The sequence below is a fragment of the Pelobates fuscus genome, chromosome 10 (genome assembly GCF_036172605.1).
Source record: "Pelobates fuscus isolate aPelFus1 chromosome 10, aPelFus1.pri, whole genome shotgun sequence".
Lineage (NCBI taxonomy): Eukaryota > Metazoa > Chordata > Amphibia > Anura > Pelobatidae > Pelobates > Pelobates fuscus.
In genome coordinates, this window is record NC_086326.1 from 21924193 (window position 1) to 21942123 (window position 17931).

Genomic DNA, 17931 nt, shown 5'->3' on the forward strand with positions numbered 1-17931 from the left:
GATTAACTTTGTAAATGCATTGAGGGGTATTACACAGTGTGTGGTACATTTAGAGTTCTATTATAAAATGTTACAACACTGGTACCTTACTCCTTCCAGATTACACAAATTTAATTAATCACATACAAATACATGCTGAGGGGGTGTGGAGAAAGGGGATATTTATGTCACATGCTGTGGTCTGCCCTAAAATTAGACCTTATTGGAATTCGATACATAAATTAATTAAAGCTGTTGACAATTCAATTGAAAATTTGAAACCAGAGCTTCGTCTCTTCAAGTAAATCCCCATACATTTATCAAATTATAATAAAATTATACTAGGCCATAGTCTAATTTCTGCAACGGCAATTATCAGTTCAAAATTCTGAACTGTAATACAATGGACAGCCAGTAGAGTGCACACAACCTTGGAAAAAACTCCTGCAAACACCATCTACTAATTCAACATAGCCACAATAAACTGAACTTATAGATAGCAAACAGTCACATAGAGCACTACCCTTTAGAAATGTGGCTGACCGCGGCCAAAACAGAATTACATAAGGTGGCTGAATGAGAGCTAAACCTACATACCGAATATCTGTTGAGCCAATGCAAACACTGTATAATAAGAATATACAGCTGTGTGAATGTTGAGCAATAGGAGAGAGAGAACACTCGTGGAGCAAGGTGTGATGAGCCGAATGCAGTTAAAGAAACAACTGGGGTGGCCGAATAGCTCCAAACTCCCAGTGTGTAGGGTATGAAATATTAGCCATTGCAAATGCACCTGATGTGGGGATGGCTGAACTGGCGAAAAGTATATGGCCAAAAGAGGGCGGGTATTTACTCACTGTTAGTTGAAAGAAGAAAATGCAGTAACTTGGTGATGCGGCTTACATGAAATACTCTGATCTCTATGTAGCTATCGGATTAGATCTCCTGACTTGCGGGAGGTGCCAGAATGGATGTCGGCCTGAAGAACTTGGTCGAGTTCTCTAGATAGGTGGGAGAGTAAGGCATTTGTCACTACATAAAGCGCTGACCACGTAGTTGTACCTTGAGACAGAAGGGGAGTCCCTTATAAGCCCCTCCCACAATTTTAGGCTACTCATTAGGATAACCCAACAACAGTGCCCACAGTGAATAAATAACAAAAGGTAAATCAAAATAATGAGATCCATATGAGGTACTTACCGCCCAATTTCTGATTGCTAGAACCGTCAGCTCTCAAAACTGTGCGGGATAAATCACCGATTGGTGCTCAAAAAAGTGATTGACTGTTTCATTTTTAGATATCTTGTGCTTCTACAGCACAGGTATCCTCTGAGTGCTGTGGCTGTTGGGCCATCACAGAGAGCTTAGTTTCTGTTGCCATCGAAACCTCCTGACGCCAAATATGATGCTAGGCTGATTCTCCACTAGTCCCGGTGTTGCGTTACAGAGGTTCCCGTAGAATGCATGTCAGCATGTGTCAACATGTATGTCTGCATGGGTCAGTGTGTGTCTGAATGGGTCAATGTGGGTGTCTGCATGGGTCAATGTCAGTGTGTATGCATGGGTAATTGTGAGTGTGTCTGCATCGGTCATTGTCAGTGTGTCTGCATGGGTCAGTGTGTGTCTGCATGGGGCAATGTGTGTCTGCATGGGTCAATGTCAGTGTGTCTGCATGGGTCATTGTGTGCCAGCATGGGTAACTGTGAGTGTGTCTGCATCGGTCTTGTCAGTGTGTCTGCATGGGTCATTACATGTCTGCATGGGTCATTATGTGTGTGAGTGAGTTTGCATGGGTCTTCACCAAGGCTAAAGTTTTAATTAAAATAATTAATGCTTTAAAATTGTGGAAGACAATCATGCACATGTACATAAGTATGCACACACACACATATCTATGAAATGCAATGAGCAGATAACTAAACGGCACCCTGTATCTTTGCATAAACTTGGCATTCGGTATACATAAGGGTATTGATGTACTATGGAGATGTAGCTGAGCACAGTTTAATATATGTAAAGGAATGCTTAAACCTTAGAAAGGGGAAGTACTGTACAAGTCTCAGCAAGAGAGATACGATTGACAGAATAGCAGAGCAAGCAAAATTTGGAATGCTTGAATTTTTACGATGTGTTCTGTGATCTTAAAGGGCAACCGTCACCTCAAAGCTGTTTATTTATTCTTTATTTATTGATTTTATAACATTCCATATCATCAGATAATAGTTCGACTGACAGAATAGCAGAGCAAGCAAAATACGGGAAACTTGAATTTTTAGAACTTCCATATCATCTGATAACAGTTCACTTACATGTACAATCATGTATGTGGTGAAAGCAAAATAGAAGAAAAGGATTAGCAAGAAAACTAAAAATAGAACATTTAACATTAAGCCGTGAAATACACATCTGTCACTATCATTTGTAACATGTCTAATATAACAGAGACCATTACCCAAACAATAAACACAATAATACAGTGTTCCCACTGTCCCTGTCCCCTAGTGGTGATTATATATCCCATTGTACATTTTCAGAGGTCATAAATTTATGGTTTGTTGTTTCGTTTAGATGGTTGTACATTAATACACTTTAATCAGTTAAACCATAATAAACTGGTATAATTTTGATCTCAGTCAAATCAATCCTATCTCTTAGGGTCACTGGCGGAACTACCGCGGTCGCAGGGGTTGAAGCTGCAAACGGGCCCTACACTCCAGGGGGCCCGGCCGCCCTGAACCCCTGCTGATACATCTTGTGATAATTCTGCAGCCAAGGGGTACTGACAGCAGGTGAAGTCAGACTAGAAGGATTGCAGTATAGTTGGAGGGCCCCGGGCTATCAATAACCAATCACCCCACATCTCAGTGACTTCATTCAGGTAAGTCTCCCCCCCCCACCTTGGGCAGATCGGCAGGGAATAAGGACAAGGCACACTTCAGACTGTGGGAACCTTAAAAGTATGGAGTTATTTCAGTGTTTTACTGTGGTCATTCCTGGTGTCCCTGTAAATTTATCAGAAATCCTCTAATGGTTAGTGAGGCAGGGTCTGGGCTCAGACAACCTAATCTTAGTTTACTCTTCTTTTTTGAGTTGAATCCCACGCAGGTTAGAGAGCCAAGAGTGTTTTGTAGCCTGTATATGGGCTGTATGAATTGTATACAGCAATGATACACAGCAATCATGGGCTACCTCTAATCCCTGCACTGTGTTCATTACAAGAGCTACTTTTGGACAGTGGGGCCCCAAAGTGGTTCCCCTCTTCCCCAGCTATTGCAGAGCTGCAACTTTCTGATGCTAACATCATGGGAGTTTCAGTTCTACAAAAGCTTGGGGTTCTAAGCTTTACCCACCTTGTTTTAGGGGCATCCATTGCTTGCGCATTACATAGGGAGAGACAGGTTTTATTGTAATCTGTGTAATTTGGTGAGTGAAGGGGCAGGGTACAGATATTCCTGGGTCTGGTGACTGTAACTCTTTATTGTAAACACAGGCTTTTGAAGCATTACATTAGGATCAGGATGTGTAGGTAATCTATTAGTATGGCAGCCCCCTGTAATTAAAATAATGGGGAACGTTGATCATATTCTCATTAGCTGAGAGAATTCATTCAAAGTACTTGATTTTAACTTTTAATCAAATATCAGCTGTTAAATGTTTTGTTACTTCATCTATCTAGGAGGTTCAAAATAGACTTTGTTGAGAATTCTATTAAGTTGGGGCCAGTGGCCGGACTACCATGGTCACAGTGAGTGTGTCTGTTTCAAATCAGAGTGTGTCTGTCAATAATCAAATGAGTGTCTATCTATATGTATGTGTCTGTCAGTGAGTGTGTGTGCTTGTCTGTGTGTGCCATACCAGTGAGAGTGTGTGTCTGTCAGTGAGTGTTTTTGTCAATGAGAGTGTGTGTCTGTCAGTGTTTGTCAAATCAGTGAGAATATGTGTCTGTCAGTGACTGTGTTTGTCAATGAGAGTGTGTGTTTTTCAGTGAAAGTGTGTCTGTCCGTGTTGTCAAATTAATGAGTGTGTTTGTTAGTGAATGTGTCTTTCTGTCAATGTGTGTCAAATAAGTGAGAGTGTGTTTGTTAGTAATTGAGTGGTTTGTCTGTCAATGTTTGTTGTCAGTGAGTGAGTGTGTCTGTCAGTAAGTCAATATAGTGATAAAAGCACAAGGTACAAAGGTGTGGGGCTGTTAGCAGGGGATGTAGTAGGGAGCATTGAATTTTCATAAGAAAAGTTTTTTTATTGCAAAAGTGGACTCTGGGTCTGATGTGTATGCCCACCTGCCCTTTTCTCCTAAAAAAGACTTACTTATGCCTATGTAAGATGTGCAAAAGACCTCCTCCTTTAGGAATGGAAAAGGTGCCATACTTCCCATTGACTCAGTCCATCTTGCTAGATTATCTATGAAGGGCACAGCAAGTTCTTATAATATCCTTAGGTGTTTCATCACGTAAAGTGGGCACATTATTTAGAATATGCTTATTCATATTTTTTGGAGGTTTAGTTTCTACATATGGACCTGTTGGATCTTTACACTGGACTGATCCCATTATCTTAGCAGCAAAACGCAAAATAAAGTATTTTGAAATATTATACACAGAAAAGTACTTTTTTTTTCCAAGTGAAAACAAATACACTTAACCCCTTAAGGACCAAACTTCTGGAATAAAAAGGAATGATGACATGTCACACATGTCATGGGTCCTTAAGGGGTTAAAGGGACACTCCAGGCACCCAGACCACTTCTGCTCATTGGAGTGGTCTGGGTGCCAACTCCCACTACCCTTAACCCTGCAAGTGTAATTATTGCAGTTTTTTTTAAACTGCAATCATTACCTTGCAGGGTTAAGTCCTCCCCTAGTGGCTGTCTATTAGACAGCCACTAGAGGGAACTTCCTGCTTCATAGCACAGGTTTTCTGTGCTAGAGCGTCGCTGGACGTCCTCACGCTGTGTGAGGACCTCCAGCGTCGCTCTATTCCCCATAGGGAAGCATTGAAATTAATTTTCAATGCTTTCCTATGGGGTGCGCTAATGCGCATGCGCGGCATTGGCGCACATGCACATTAGGTCTCCTCGGCCGGCGGGCGAGATCAGTCTCGCCCACCGGCCGACGTAAGCAGAAGGAGGAGCGGCGGGGGAGGAGGAAGCAGCGACCTGGGACCTGTCGCTGCCTCTGGTAAGTCACTGAAGGGGTTTTCACCCCTTCAGCAACTGGGGATTTGGGGGGTGGGAGGGAGAGGGACCCTCCAGTGCCAGGAAAACGGATCGTTTTCCTGGCACTGGAGTTTCCCTTTAAGTTTCTTTTTGCAGAGTGCCAAGGTCTACACTGAAAAGGGAAAATAGGTTGACTAGTGACAACAAACACAGTTTTCTACCTATACTTTCTGCTACCTTATTGTTCTATAAAAAAAAAAATAGTAGGGTGTATGGTTTGGCAAAATGCCAAAATTGCAAAACTTTTAAATGTTACTCCCAGAGTCAAAAACATTAGAAAGCACGAAGAAAATCTGCCATACATGCCATTGATTAGTTCAACACCTTTATAAACTAAGATACCAGTCAATCTGCAAAAAATGATTATTAGCACAGCTTGGAACAATGACAAATCGTATGGACTTCTTAACACCAAATTATGGTTTTAGACTTAAAGGGACACTATAGGTACCTAGACCACTTCATCTCATTGAAGTGGTCTGGGTGCCTTGCCCCTGTCCCCTTAACTCTGCAATTATAATTATTCTAGTTATTGAGAAACTGCAATAATTACCTTGCAGAGTTAACTCCACCTGTAGTGGCTCTCTACCAGACAACGACTAGAGGTAGAGAGCCACGACAGGTGTCCCTAGCAGACTATTAGTCTGCTAAATGACACTGTACGTCCTCACGCTTTGCATGAAGACATCCAGCCGTAGCTAAAACCTCATAGAAAAGCACTGATTCAATACTTTTCTATGGGGAAGTACTAATGCGAGTGGTGCTTGTTCTGCATGCACATTTGGTCCTCCCTGCCGGTTGACCTCAAGGAGGTGCAGAGGTTGACCTCAACCAGCATAGAGAGACATTGGCACTGGAATTAGTTAAGTGACAAAAGGGCTTCCAACCCTTTATTGACCTGGGGGGAGGGGGCGCAAGAGAGGTGGAGGCAGATACTACAGTGTACTATAGGGCCTTGAATAAAACTTTGGTTTTCTAGCACTATAGTTTCTCTTTAAAATCCTTAAAATGTTTTTTTTTTTTTTTTTTATAAAGTTGTCAGTCAAGCAAATTTAGCAACCGGTTTGGGAAGAATAATCACACTGACCAACAGAGTTTCAGGTGCAATTTGACAATATGTTAATATACAGTTTCCATAGATTTCTATGACGTTCTAATACATTATCTTTTAACTTCCAGAGTTCTGACGTATACCATACGTTATTCTTGCCAAATCATGGGTGTTTAACCCCTTAATTACTGATCACTAAATAAACTCTTTATACTCTTAGATGTTTATTATTTTATCACTGCAAACTTATCATACTGCACTGCACGCATTATGCTCTATCTTTAGATATATTAATCTTCATGGTACCTAAGAACTATCACTTAATCTACAGTTTATTCTCTAGTTTGCTTGTGACTAAACGTACGCTTTGATATTATGAGACACTGGAGTTGAATGTTGTGACAGACGTGTTACAAGATAAAAATAATAAAACTAGCTTATCTGACCTTGTATGAAGGTATGAAATAGTTAAAGTCAGTTAAAATAAAACTCAGCGTGACTTAACATATTTAGTATCTTTGCTTGAAAACATTTTCCTGTTTGGTAATGTTCTTAGAGTGGTATAATTTTAAATATGAAAAAAATAAATAAAAAATAGGCCTCAGATACAAATTGTACAAAAGTTAAAAAGATAGGTGGACTGGGTAATTTTGCCCTGACCTCTGAAGCATCTGACTCTGATTTCTGCCCCACCCTTCTTCCACTACATCACCAACCTGCCAGAATTCTGTTCTCACCCTAAGGATATTTGTGGATTGTGCTTGTATTGCACCTGAGTTTCAGGACCAAACACAATTACAGTAGGTTGTTACAACATGTCAAATATTTATTTTAAAGAGCAGATAACTAAACGGCACCCTGTATCTTTTCATAAATTTAGCAAAGGTATGAGTATAGCTATCGATGTACTTGTAGCTGGGCACAGTTTAAATAATTCTACTTCAATAGCGCAATTATAATTTGCAAAATATGTGAAGGAGTGCTCAAACTCATAGAGAGTGGACTTCCTGATATACAAGTCTCATGAAGATAGTTACAAATGACAAAATAGCAGAGAAACTATGATCTGGAATATTCGAAGGTTCCAACTTCCATGTGATCTTAAAAGGCAACTGCCACCTCAAAACTATATTTTTTATTCTTTATTTATGGATTATAGAACATTCCATATCAACAGATAAGACTTTGCTTACATGTGCGATCATGTATGTGATGAAAGCAAAATAGAAGAAAACAAAAATATATTTTAACCAAAACATTAACCATAATAATATAGTGGCCAGTAGTGATCTTATATTCCATTGTATATTTTTAGAGGCCATAGATTTGTGGTTTTTGCTTTTATAAGCGAAAGTTATTTCTTTTAAATGGTTGTACGTTAATACAATTCAATGAGGTACTGTCTTGATACTTACCTGTTCGATATACTTACCCGTTCGATGTGGAGGTTAAGGAGGAAATACTTACCCTATTAATACTGTCAAACTGCTCCTCTCAATTCCTTTTATTATTCAGATGTTGCTCGCTGAAATGGCGCTGCTTATATATATTTAAACTGCGCAATGTCACATGCTGTACTAAAGTGCCCACGTCACCTAGGTGACACCGCACTTGTAATTTTAGGAGTTGCAGAGATGATGTGGACCAATCAGATGTTACATATGCGTATATAAAGTGAGTTAAGACTCTTATTCAGTGCCCTATGATTACTTGTATCTTACATGTAGAGTGCTTACTGTGAGTCTCTCTTGAATTTCTGAGATTGACCTTGGCTTGTTTATTTACTTTGAGTATTTCTGGAATTCTGACCTGGCTTGCTTATTGACTTTGAATATTTCTGGTATCCTGACCCAGCCTGTTTATTCGTATATCAGTATTTCCATAATCCGGCTATTTTTTTCTATAATTGGCTTAATTTCTGACTTTGTCTTTATAGGCCCGGTAATACATCTATTTGTGAGTTTTCCATTTCCTGTAAGTTATTGCAATAACCCCATGACAGTTACAACATAATTAACTAATATGTTGATCCTATCTGTATACAGTGGCATATTAGTCTGATCAGAGCTCTCTGAGGCTTAAAACTGGGATGCTGGTGTAAGAATTACTGCCATGGGATAAATGAGGGAAAGTGCCAACTGGGAATTTTAACTTTTCCCAAGCTTAATAGACCAATAATAAGACTAAAGGAAAAAAAAAGAAAGGAAGAGGTTAGTTGGATGGATAGATGTACAATAAGTCATCCACTGTGTAAGAAAGAAGGAGAAGAGATGTAAGAGAAAGATAGATAGAGGAGTATTAAGCTAAAACAGTTGTTAAATGGTAAAATGGTGCAGTTTACTCTCGGCTTGAATCTGCAACCAAAAATCTTGTGAAAGTGTTTAGATGTTTCATGAATAAGGGCAGTGAGTTTGTCAATTTCCACGTTGTCCTTTACCTTTCTGTGCATCATTGCGATGGTGGAAATTGGGCTATTCCCCATTTTTCTGCTTTTTTTTTTTTGTTTACAAATATTTCTTGAAAAGTATTTTTGTTTAACCATGCTTATATTTTGTACATACAAAAGTGATAAATATTTTAGATATGTATTATTATCTGGATCTCATATAATGATGTACAAATCACAGTAATATAAATCAATATGGTACATACAAAGTAATATAGAAAATGTTTACATCCACACTACTGTACATTCATACATTCATACATTCATACATGGAGACCTTGGTGGGGAGTGAGGTCATCAAGTTGCCATATTTACTACTAAGAGGAAAAATAGAACAAGGATAATATAATCCCCTGATAGCCCTGATCTGGGTGACCAACATATCCAAAAATCATCCAGATCAGTTCAGGGGTTCAGAAATTTCCTGGAAGTCATTTGTTTGACAGACCACAGGCATGGTCCCATGCCCAAAACAGTTCCAGAGAATCAGGGCTTGCGGTCGGTCTAGTTCGGTAGTTTGAAAACAAACAAACTACCGAACAGTCAATAGTCTTATCCTGGAGCTTGTTGCCCTCATCCAGACAAATGATTTCACCGAACAGTGCCCTTCTAAGTTGTATAGAAATGAACACAGGCGATAATGGAAGACAAGCGGTGTTCGGGAGTTTCTGTGTCCGTATGAGATTCATGCCCAAACACCACTGCATGTGTTCATGCAAACAAGATGGCCATCACCTCGTGGTTGTCCATAAGAATTGCGGACACCCTGACGAACAATTAGAACTCTGCAGGGAGAAACATTCCAAGTTGTTAATAGGTGTTAACAAGCTCCAGGGTGGTCTCTGGGTTGTTTGGTAACCAAACCATATAGTCCCAATTGCACGAACAGAGTCTGTTTAAAGTATTTTACCCAGGTCTATTGCAGGGGCCATAGTCACAGGGTAGGAGGCTGGCAAACAATCCCCTTCAAGAACCAGTGGCAAGGTTACTTTCGCCACACATATCCTTTAAACTGTTAGCGGGTTTTCATTCCCCCCATCTCCCTATGACTCCTCTCCTGCAACTGTCAAAAATAACCTACTAAGTTCTCAGTGATTACTTTTCTAGCAACCTATTCCACTACCCTTACTTATACCCTTTGTGTCACTATACCCCACTTCCTCAAGCATGTAAGCTCATTGAGCAGGGCCCTCAACCCCTCTGTTCCTGTGCGTCCATTTGTCTGGTTACAATTACGTGTCTGTTAGTCCACCCATTGTACAGTGCTACAGACTTTGCTGTCGCTATATGAATAATAAAATAATGATAATATAATCTGGAGAAAGTTGCTCAGTTAATTTGGTAAGTATGTATAGGTGAAAGATATCTAGGTGGTAATCGGAAATTGATAGTGATGCGTAATTATTGCAACAGCATTTCCGTTACTGCCAAATTTTTTACATAGTCTCTTTTAAGGCTAATGTAGACATTTTGATACTTTGTTACAACCTCACACAACTTACTAACAACATTTATCGACCATTACATCTAGTGGTTTTCTTTTATTTATATATGACTATTCTATTGCGATTACCACTTAGATATCTGACACCTATACCAAATTGACTGAGCGACTCTCTCCAGATTATTATATATTTTAATTTTTCCTGTCTTGTATTTAGATTTTTCTAGTTTTGTCCTACTTTTATCCTAATATTTAATAATGTTATGTTTTAATATGACCCTTATTCCCTAACAATGACAATTTACATTCTGTTTATTATATTTACTACCAGTGTAACCCCCTCCTTTCTGTCCTAGATCATTCACTAATAAGCTTCAAACCTTTTCTGTTTTGGTATTCTTTTCACTATACTCTCCCCTCTCCAAACATAGCGCTTATGGTTGTGAGCTCTATTTTGGTCTTGTCACTCCAAATAACAGTGTGCAAGAAGATGTGAGACTTGTCAAGGTGTTGTCGGTCATATTGTAACTGGGCTTTTCCGCTTTATAGTTACATAGTTACATAGTTATATAGTTACATAGTTACATATCTGAAAAGAGACTTGCATCCATCAAGTTCAGCCTTCCTCACATATGCGTTTGCTGTTGATCCCAAAGAAGGCAAAGAACCCAGTCTGAAGCGCTTCCAATTTTGCAACAAACTAGGAAAAAATTCCTTCTTGACCCCAAAATAGCAGTCAGATGTCTCCTTGGATCAAGCAGCTATTACCCCACTAATTAAAAATTATATCCCTGTATGTTATGTTTTTGCAAGTATTTATCCAATTGCAGTTTAACCCCTTAAGGACACATGACATGTGTGACATGTCATGATTCCCTTTTATTCCAGAAGTTTGGTCCTTAAGGGGTTAAATATCTGTATAGACTCTGACAAAACCACCTCTTCAGGCAAAGAATTCCATATCCTTATTGCTCTTACTGTAAAAAAAAACATTTTCTTTGCCTTAGATGAAATCTCCTTTCTTCAAGCCTAAATGTGTGACCTCGTGTCCTATGTATAGCCCTGTTTATGAATAGATTTCCAGATAATGCTTTGTACTGGCCCCGAATATATTTGTATAATGTTATCATATCCCCTCTCAGGTGCCGTTTTTCCTAACTGAAGAGATTTAAAATTTTTTAACCTTTCTTCATAACTAAAATGCTCCATTCCTTTTATCAATTTTGTAGCTCGTCTCTGCACTTTTTCTAGTGCCACGATATCTTTCTTTAGAACAGGTGCCCAAAATTGCACAGCATATTCAAGGTGTGGTCTTACCAGCGATTTATAAAGAGGCAAAATTATATTTTCATCTCGAGAATTTATGCCCCTATTTATACATGACAAAACCTTACTGGCCTTAGCAACGACAGATTGACATTGCATATTGCTACCTAATTTGGTGTCTATAACAATTCCCAAATCCTTCTCTTGTGTGGTTATCCCTAGTTCACTACCATTTAGGGTGTAAATTGCTTGTGCATTCTTAACCCCGAAGTGCATAACTTTGCATTTTTCTATGTTAAATTTCATCTGCCATTTTAGTGCCCAGTCCCCCAATCTATCCAAATCCCTCTGCAGCAAGGCAATATCCTGCTCACATTTTATTACTTTACAAAGTTTTGTGTCACCTGCAAACACTGATACATGGCTTTCAATGCCCATTTTAAGATCATTTATAAATATGTTAAATAGAAGCGGTCCCAAAACAGAACCCTGAGGGACACCACTTACCACTTTTGTCCAGCTTGAAAATGTACCATTTATGACAACTCGTTGTACTCTATCTTTAAGCCAATGTTCTACACAAGAACAAGAATATTCATCTAGACCGATTTCTTTTAGTTTGAAGACTAACCTATTGTGAGGAACCGTATCAAATGCCTTGGCAACATCCAAGTAGATCACATCCACTGCAACACCCTGATCTATATTTCTACTTACTTAGTTAGGTTAGTTTGTGCTCCTTGAAACAACCACAATTCTTTTGGCAGTTGTGTTTTCTTTGTATTCCGAACAATTCTTTTGGGTTGTGGCTGAAATCTTTCTTGCCTTGGTTTGGTATCAAGGTATCCCCCAAATTTCCACTTCCTAATAAGTGATTGAATAGTACTTACTGGCATTTTCAAGGATTTGGATATCTTTTTATATCCATTTCCATCTTTATAAAGTTTAATTACCTTGTTACGCAGGTCTTTTCTGCTCAGTGTCCAGCCTGCTCAGTGAGAGCTAACAAATACACAGGTGTGGGAAATTAACCTTTAATTGCCATTTTAACCTATGTGTGTCACCTTGTGTGTGTCACGATTATCATCGTGCCATACACAATATTGTGTATTTGGGCCTGGCTGGGATTGAACCTGGGTCTCCTGCTTCCCAGTCAGTAACCTTACCTTGGACTCCACGCATCTTGTCTCTACGTCTGGACCCTACACACCTGTTCCTGATAAGTGGCCGATAAATCCATATATAAACCCCTCCTTGGTTGTTACACATGGTCAGATCATTTTGTTTCTGTTTGGTATTCCTGCTGTTCATCTGACTCCTGATTTTTGATCCTCTGCTAGTCTTCCGTTTATGCCTGTTGGCCGCCTGTCCTGACTATTGATTCCATCCCTGACTACTCTTTTGGATATTCCTTGCCTGTACCTCGTTCCTGGAAGCACTGGTTATTATCAGCCACAGTGCACTGTTTCACAGCCTTGGGTATTTCTACCTTGAGTCCCCTTGGCTTGTGTAAAATTGCAAAGGGTCTTTAACTCTGCGTGTCGGACTCCACTCTCAAGGTAAGATCATTACAGTGTGTCTGTAACAAAGTCAAACATTATAGGGTATGTATACTTTTGATCAGGGCCATGTGAGTGATTTCTGTTATCATTATGATTTAAAAAGGAGCCAAACAACTATGTGATAATAAATGGCTTCACATGACCACTATTCTTCAATAAAATATATATATATTTTTTTTTGCATGATCAGTCATATTTTAAAAATCAATGCCAAGATTTCACAATTTCTGCCAGAGTATGCAAACTTTTGAGCACAACTGTCGGTGAGCACAGTTTATATAATTTTACTACAGTAGCACACACACATAAGGTTTGAAAAGTATGCAGCATAAATATGTAAACAATATGAAATAAAATGGATTTTAAAAACTTTTAAAGAAATTGTGGGAATGACACCTAACTAAAACTCAAACTGTATCTGTACTAGGATTTGTACTAGAGTAAACATTGTAAATGATACTGCCCCATATGACACAGTGTGCTAGCAGATTAATAAAGTCTATATGACCTGAGAAGTCATAGTAGTTAGCAGCCATCTATAGTTTAGTAAATTGCAGGCTACATAGACAGTCTATGTTACCTGGCATCAGCCTATATATGATGAAGAGGAATAGTTAAAAATATCAGTCAAAGTAAAGAAAATCAGACTCTCATAAATTTTAAGCTGACTTTATTTGACAAAAAATTGTTACATTTGAAAGGACAGTGCAAGCTCTTCCCAAATATAATTCAACTAAGAATCATACATTTATTGTATCCACATGCTCTATTACCGTATTAAACTGGTGTTTTTTCTGCTCCTGTGCTAAAACTTAAGCAGTAGCCAATTGTCACGCAACCCTGTCTACTAGTATACCATTCAACCTGTTTCCCCATCATAATGATTATATATATGATTATAATTATGGCCCATCAGTCTATTGTGAAGGAATGCTCTAACCTTAGAAAGGAGAAGTACTTGTTATAGTTTCCCCGTCTCCCTTTCCCATAGCCAGTAGTATAAGATTCTATCAATTTCTCTACATTGACAGTAAAAATCTATTTTTAACACTCTTGTCCCCATAACCAGTAGTTATTTATTTTTACACCCCAGTCTCCATAATCAGTGGTAATCCATTTTCACACTCCTTTCCCTTTAGCCATTAGTAGATCAGTCTCTCCTCACCCTCCATTCTCAATAATTTCAAGTTGATTTTATTTTAAGAAAAAGCTTAGATTAGAATTTGAAAGAATTCATTTGGCACGGAAGAAACCTGATCATTTCAGACAAGGAATGGATAGTATGAACTCTTCTCAAATCCATCTGGCCTACAAACAGGAAAGAAAAAGAAATGGGATTAATATACTCTATAACCCTGCCATTCATAGACTTTGAAGCCATCATTAGAAAGTGCTTTATGTGTCAAAGAAGTTACAGAATAAATCAAAAGATATAAGCTTTAATATAAAGTTTGCTCTAAATTATGTCTGTTTTTCTACATTCACATGGTATTTTTGAGAACCTTCATCCATGAAGACACTAGTAGGTCCCATAGAAAAACTCATGTAGGACAGAATGTATTTATGTTTCTATGCCAATACTTCAAACCTTGTTGGTATGAATGAAGAGTGTAACTTTACAAAGTATATTTGGTATCACCAAACAGCAGTAAGTCAGCAGCAAGTAAGGTTGAACATCCAAACATCCTTAATGAGAGCGACAGTATGATTATAATTATGGCCCATCAGTCTATTGTGAAGGAATGCTCTAACCTTAGAAAGGAGAAGTACTTGTTAAAGTCTCAGCAAGAGAGGTACAACTGACAGAATAGCAGAGTAAGCAAAATCTAGAATGTTTTTAATTTTACAAGGTTCCCTGTGATCTCAAAAGACAACTTTCCCCTCAAACCTATTTTAATATAATAATGCTCTTATAAAGTTTTGATAGGAAATATATATTTAAACAAAGTATATGTAAAAAAATGAGACAAACTCATTCATCATTTGGCCATATATGTGCACCTTGGATCAGACAGTGTTTGAATACCAACAGTCTCTGTGGTCTTCTCTGCTTCACTCTCTGCACAGTAGCAGGGAAGATCAGAGACTCTATAAGAAGAGACGAACTTAATGGTGCATGTATCAACATTTATTGTCAGACCTCCTAGGCAGCTTTCTCACACATTGCTATAATGCAGAGAACACTGGGAAAGTCCACCATTCTCAGCACTAATTACACTATATATATTGTGTAGGATCTTTTACACAGAGTATTAAACTTGGAGATTAGTTTTTTTTCAAACTACATTTTATTAGAATTTTTGCCGTTAGGGTGAATGCTCAAATTCCCGACTTTTAAACTGCCATACGGATGTACAACTGAACAAATGACTTGTTCAACTGACAAACATGTTTGTTTGCATTGGGATTTTGAGTTCTGCCTGTGGCACCAAGAAAATAAATAATTAAAGGGAAATAAAACTGATTGCTGTCTATGGAACAGAAACTAAATGTTGATTTTATTAAACATTTTTACTTCTCCTCCTTTTACGTCTATTGTTTACTTTTTCTCACTTGTTCTGTGAATTAAATAGCTGTAAAATGCTTCTATGTTATGTATATTTTTTGCAGTACATTGATTGACCCATTTTTGCACCCTATTTAGTTCATCCAATTTGTTTTTCCTGGATCTTTTTTGTGAGCACAAAATTTTTGAAGACCTGAACTGGCACATGGGTGACATGGTTTGCCCCCCAAAATGTTTCTTCCTTGCCCAAGTCTACTGAACACCTAAAAAAAACTTTGGGAATCTAGGAGGAAGACTCTCCTTCAGCACAGATGGCAAAACCAGACAAGTCTTATGATTTTGGAATCAACCAGCCATACTTCTTTTCTCCTCCTTCTGTACACTTACACACTTTTGCACACTTTTCCTCCCTACACTTTCTGGTGCTTGGAGCCAGAGCCTTTATTACCATTCTCTCTATAAGTGCCCATTATATGACATATTACATCTATAGATACATTGTATTGCATAATACATTATCAAGCAAATGGGACATTCTTTCACTTGTACTTTATGCCAATTACCAACGGTTGGGTATAGTGTTTATAGTTTGAAGATGGGCCTTACATTCTGTATTATATCACTAGTTTCAATAATTAGTCATGAGTTCTTAACTCACCACATACCTTAGTAATATCTTTCATCCTCATCCTTCCACAAGGAGCCATACTTGGCAAATTTGACCATCCCATTATCAATGACAATGATTGATCGATCACTTGGAACCATGAAGTTCATGCACATCAGCTCAGTCTTATCTCCACGTTTTGCAATGACTGTCACATAGATTGTTCCCTGCAGAGGAATCTTGATGTATTCTCTTGAAGGACATCTTATGTACTGGATCCTAGAATCTGGCTTTAGGTTCACATTGAACTTTGTAGCTAAGTTATTATGCGCTTCAACCTCCTTTTCTGAAGCTTTTACACCTGTGTCCGTAGAGACTTCAAATGCTATCTCTGTGATGTGTAACTTCTTTGATTCAAAGTAGATCATGATCTCAGTGCTGCAAGCATTGGCAACATGAGTGTTTTCATTACCCATTTCTAGATTAAAAAAGAAAAAAAAAAGTAAGTCTAAAAAAAATATAATCTTAAATTAAGTAAATTTTTCCACATTTCTACATCTTACCATTGGGTAGTGCCAGAAGTTATCCTGCTTTAAGTGTTTCATTAAATAGCAGAATAGCAAAGAAGCAAAGACATAGAGCAACCAAACCAATACTAGTGATCTAACAACTATGTTTAAAAAAAAACAAAAAAAAAAAACTGTTTCACAAAGTCTATAATAAAGTAAAAATATATTGTGAATTCATGACAAAAACAAAGAGCTACAGGTTGTTTGCCATTTGATTATAAACCTGGTTTGTACAAAATTTAGAAAATATTTAATGGATATTCACATTTAAATGAAAAGTAATCAAATATTCTACAGGAGCACAATCAATGGGAGATGCCACTAGAGGCACAATCTCCATAATTGAGGCAGACAATGTGAGGAAAAGTAAGGTGAGCTTAAGGGATCAACAGATGGCATGAATGATAAGTAACCTGGAGAGTATAGGGGGCCTAAAAGAAAACACAGTAGTTGTAAAAGGTATGAATGTTATGTTTTCCTTGAACCTTTTTTGTTTATAAATATGAATCAAAGGAATATAATTATCTTTCTTTCATTTATTTACAGATTTTCAGAAATAAGTTGGAATATCCAGAATTAAAGGTAAGTAAACCATAATTTTACCTTTAGTTTTCAGTAGACAACGTTTCTTCAGACGTGAAATAATCGGCTGAGAATTCTATCCACCTCAGAGTAACAATAAATGTAACGCAAATTGTCCTGAATAATTGATAAAAGAAAAGAGATTTTTTTACAAAAGGTCTATGAAACAATCCAAGTCTTAACAGGTAATTGGTAAGTGTTTTGGAGATCCATTTTCAAATCCTTAAACAATCTAGCTTAGCAATATTCATTTAAGTAAAGAGAGGGGAACCCTAAAGACACATTCCAAGTAACAGTCTGAATAGCATACAGTAAATCAGTCCGAGATTAAAGGGTATATAAGAGAAAGAGTAATCCTTTAAGCTGGTCCAGTCTGATAACATTAATTGATCTCAGAATTTAGGGAAATCCAGAAAGCAAAGGTAAAATAACAAGCTGGGTCATACACGAGAAGTAGTATAAATCAAAGATTCTTGTGATATCATTCTTTTTACGCTGACGAAGAGTTGGGGCCCAGAAATAAACTTCTTATAGAGAGTAGAGAGATGAAGGCAATCTTAAATATACAGTTGCAAAAAAAAAAAAACATGGATTTCTCAATCTGCAGCACAAAGTTACGGAACACAGTACCTTGAAAGACTAACTGAACAGGAGTTTACTCTTCTTTGTATTAAGGTGTTCAGTAAAAAATTACAGCTGCCACA

The 17931-nt window shown here is 37.9% G+C and overlaps 1 long non-coding RNA gene across 2 annotated transcripts in view; it reads right to left on the bottom strand.

Annotated features, from left to right (window-relative positions):
• Window positions 1-17384, bottom strand: part of LOC134575313 (uncharacterized) — a 114081-nt gene extending 96697 nt beyond the window's left edge. Inside the window, exons 1-3 of one of the 2 annotated variants that reach the window (XR_010085626.1) lie at window positions 17249-17384; window positions 16135-16554; window positions 13916-14271 (exon numbers count right to left, since the gene is read on the bottom strand). This is a non-coding gene — a long non-coding RNA (uncharacterized LOC134575313). Of the gene's footprint in view, window positions 1-13915; window positions 14272-16134; window positions 16555-17248 lie in introns of those variants that run through there. The other variant, XR_010085627.1, reaches the window with a different exon arrangement.
• Between the last annotated feature and the right edge of the window lie 547 nt (window positions 17385-17931).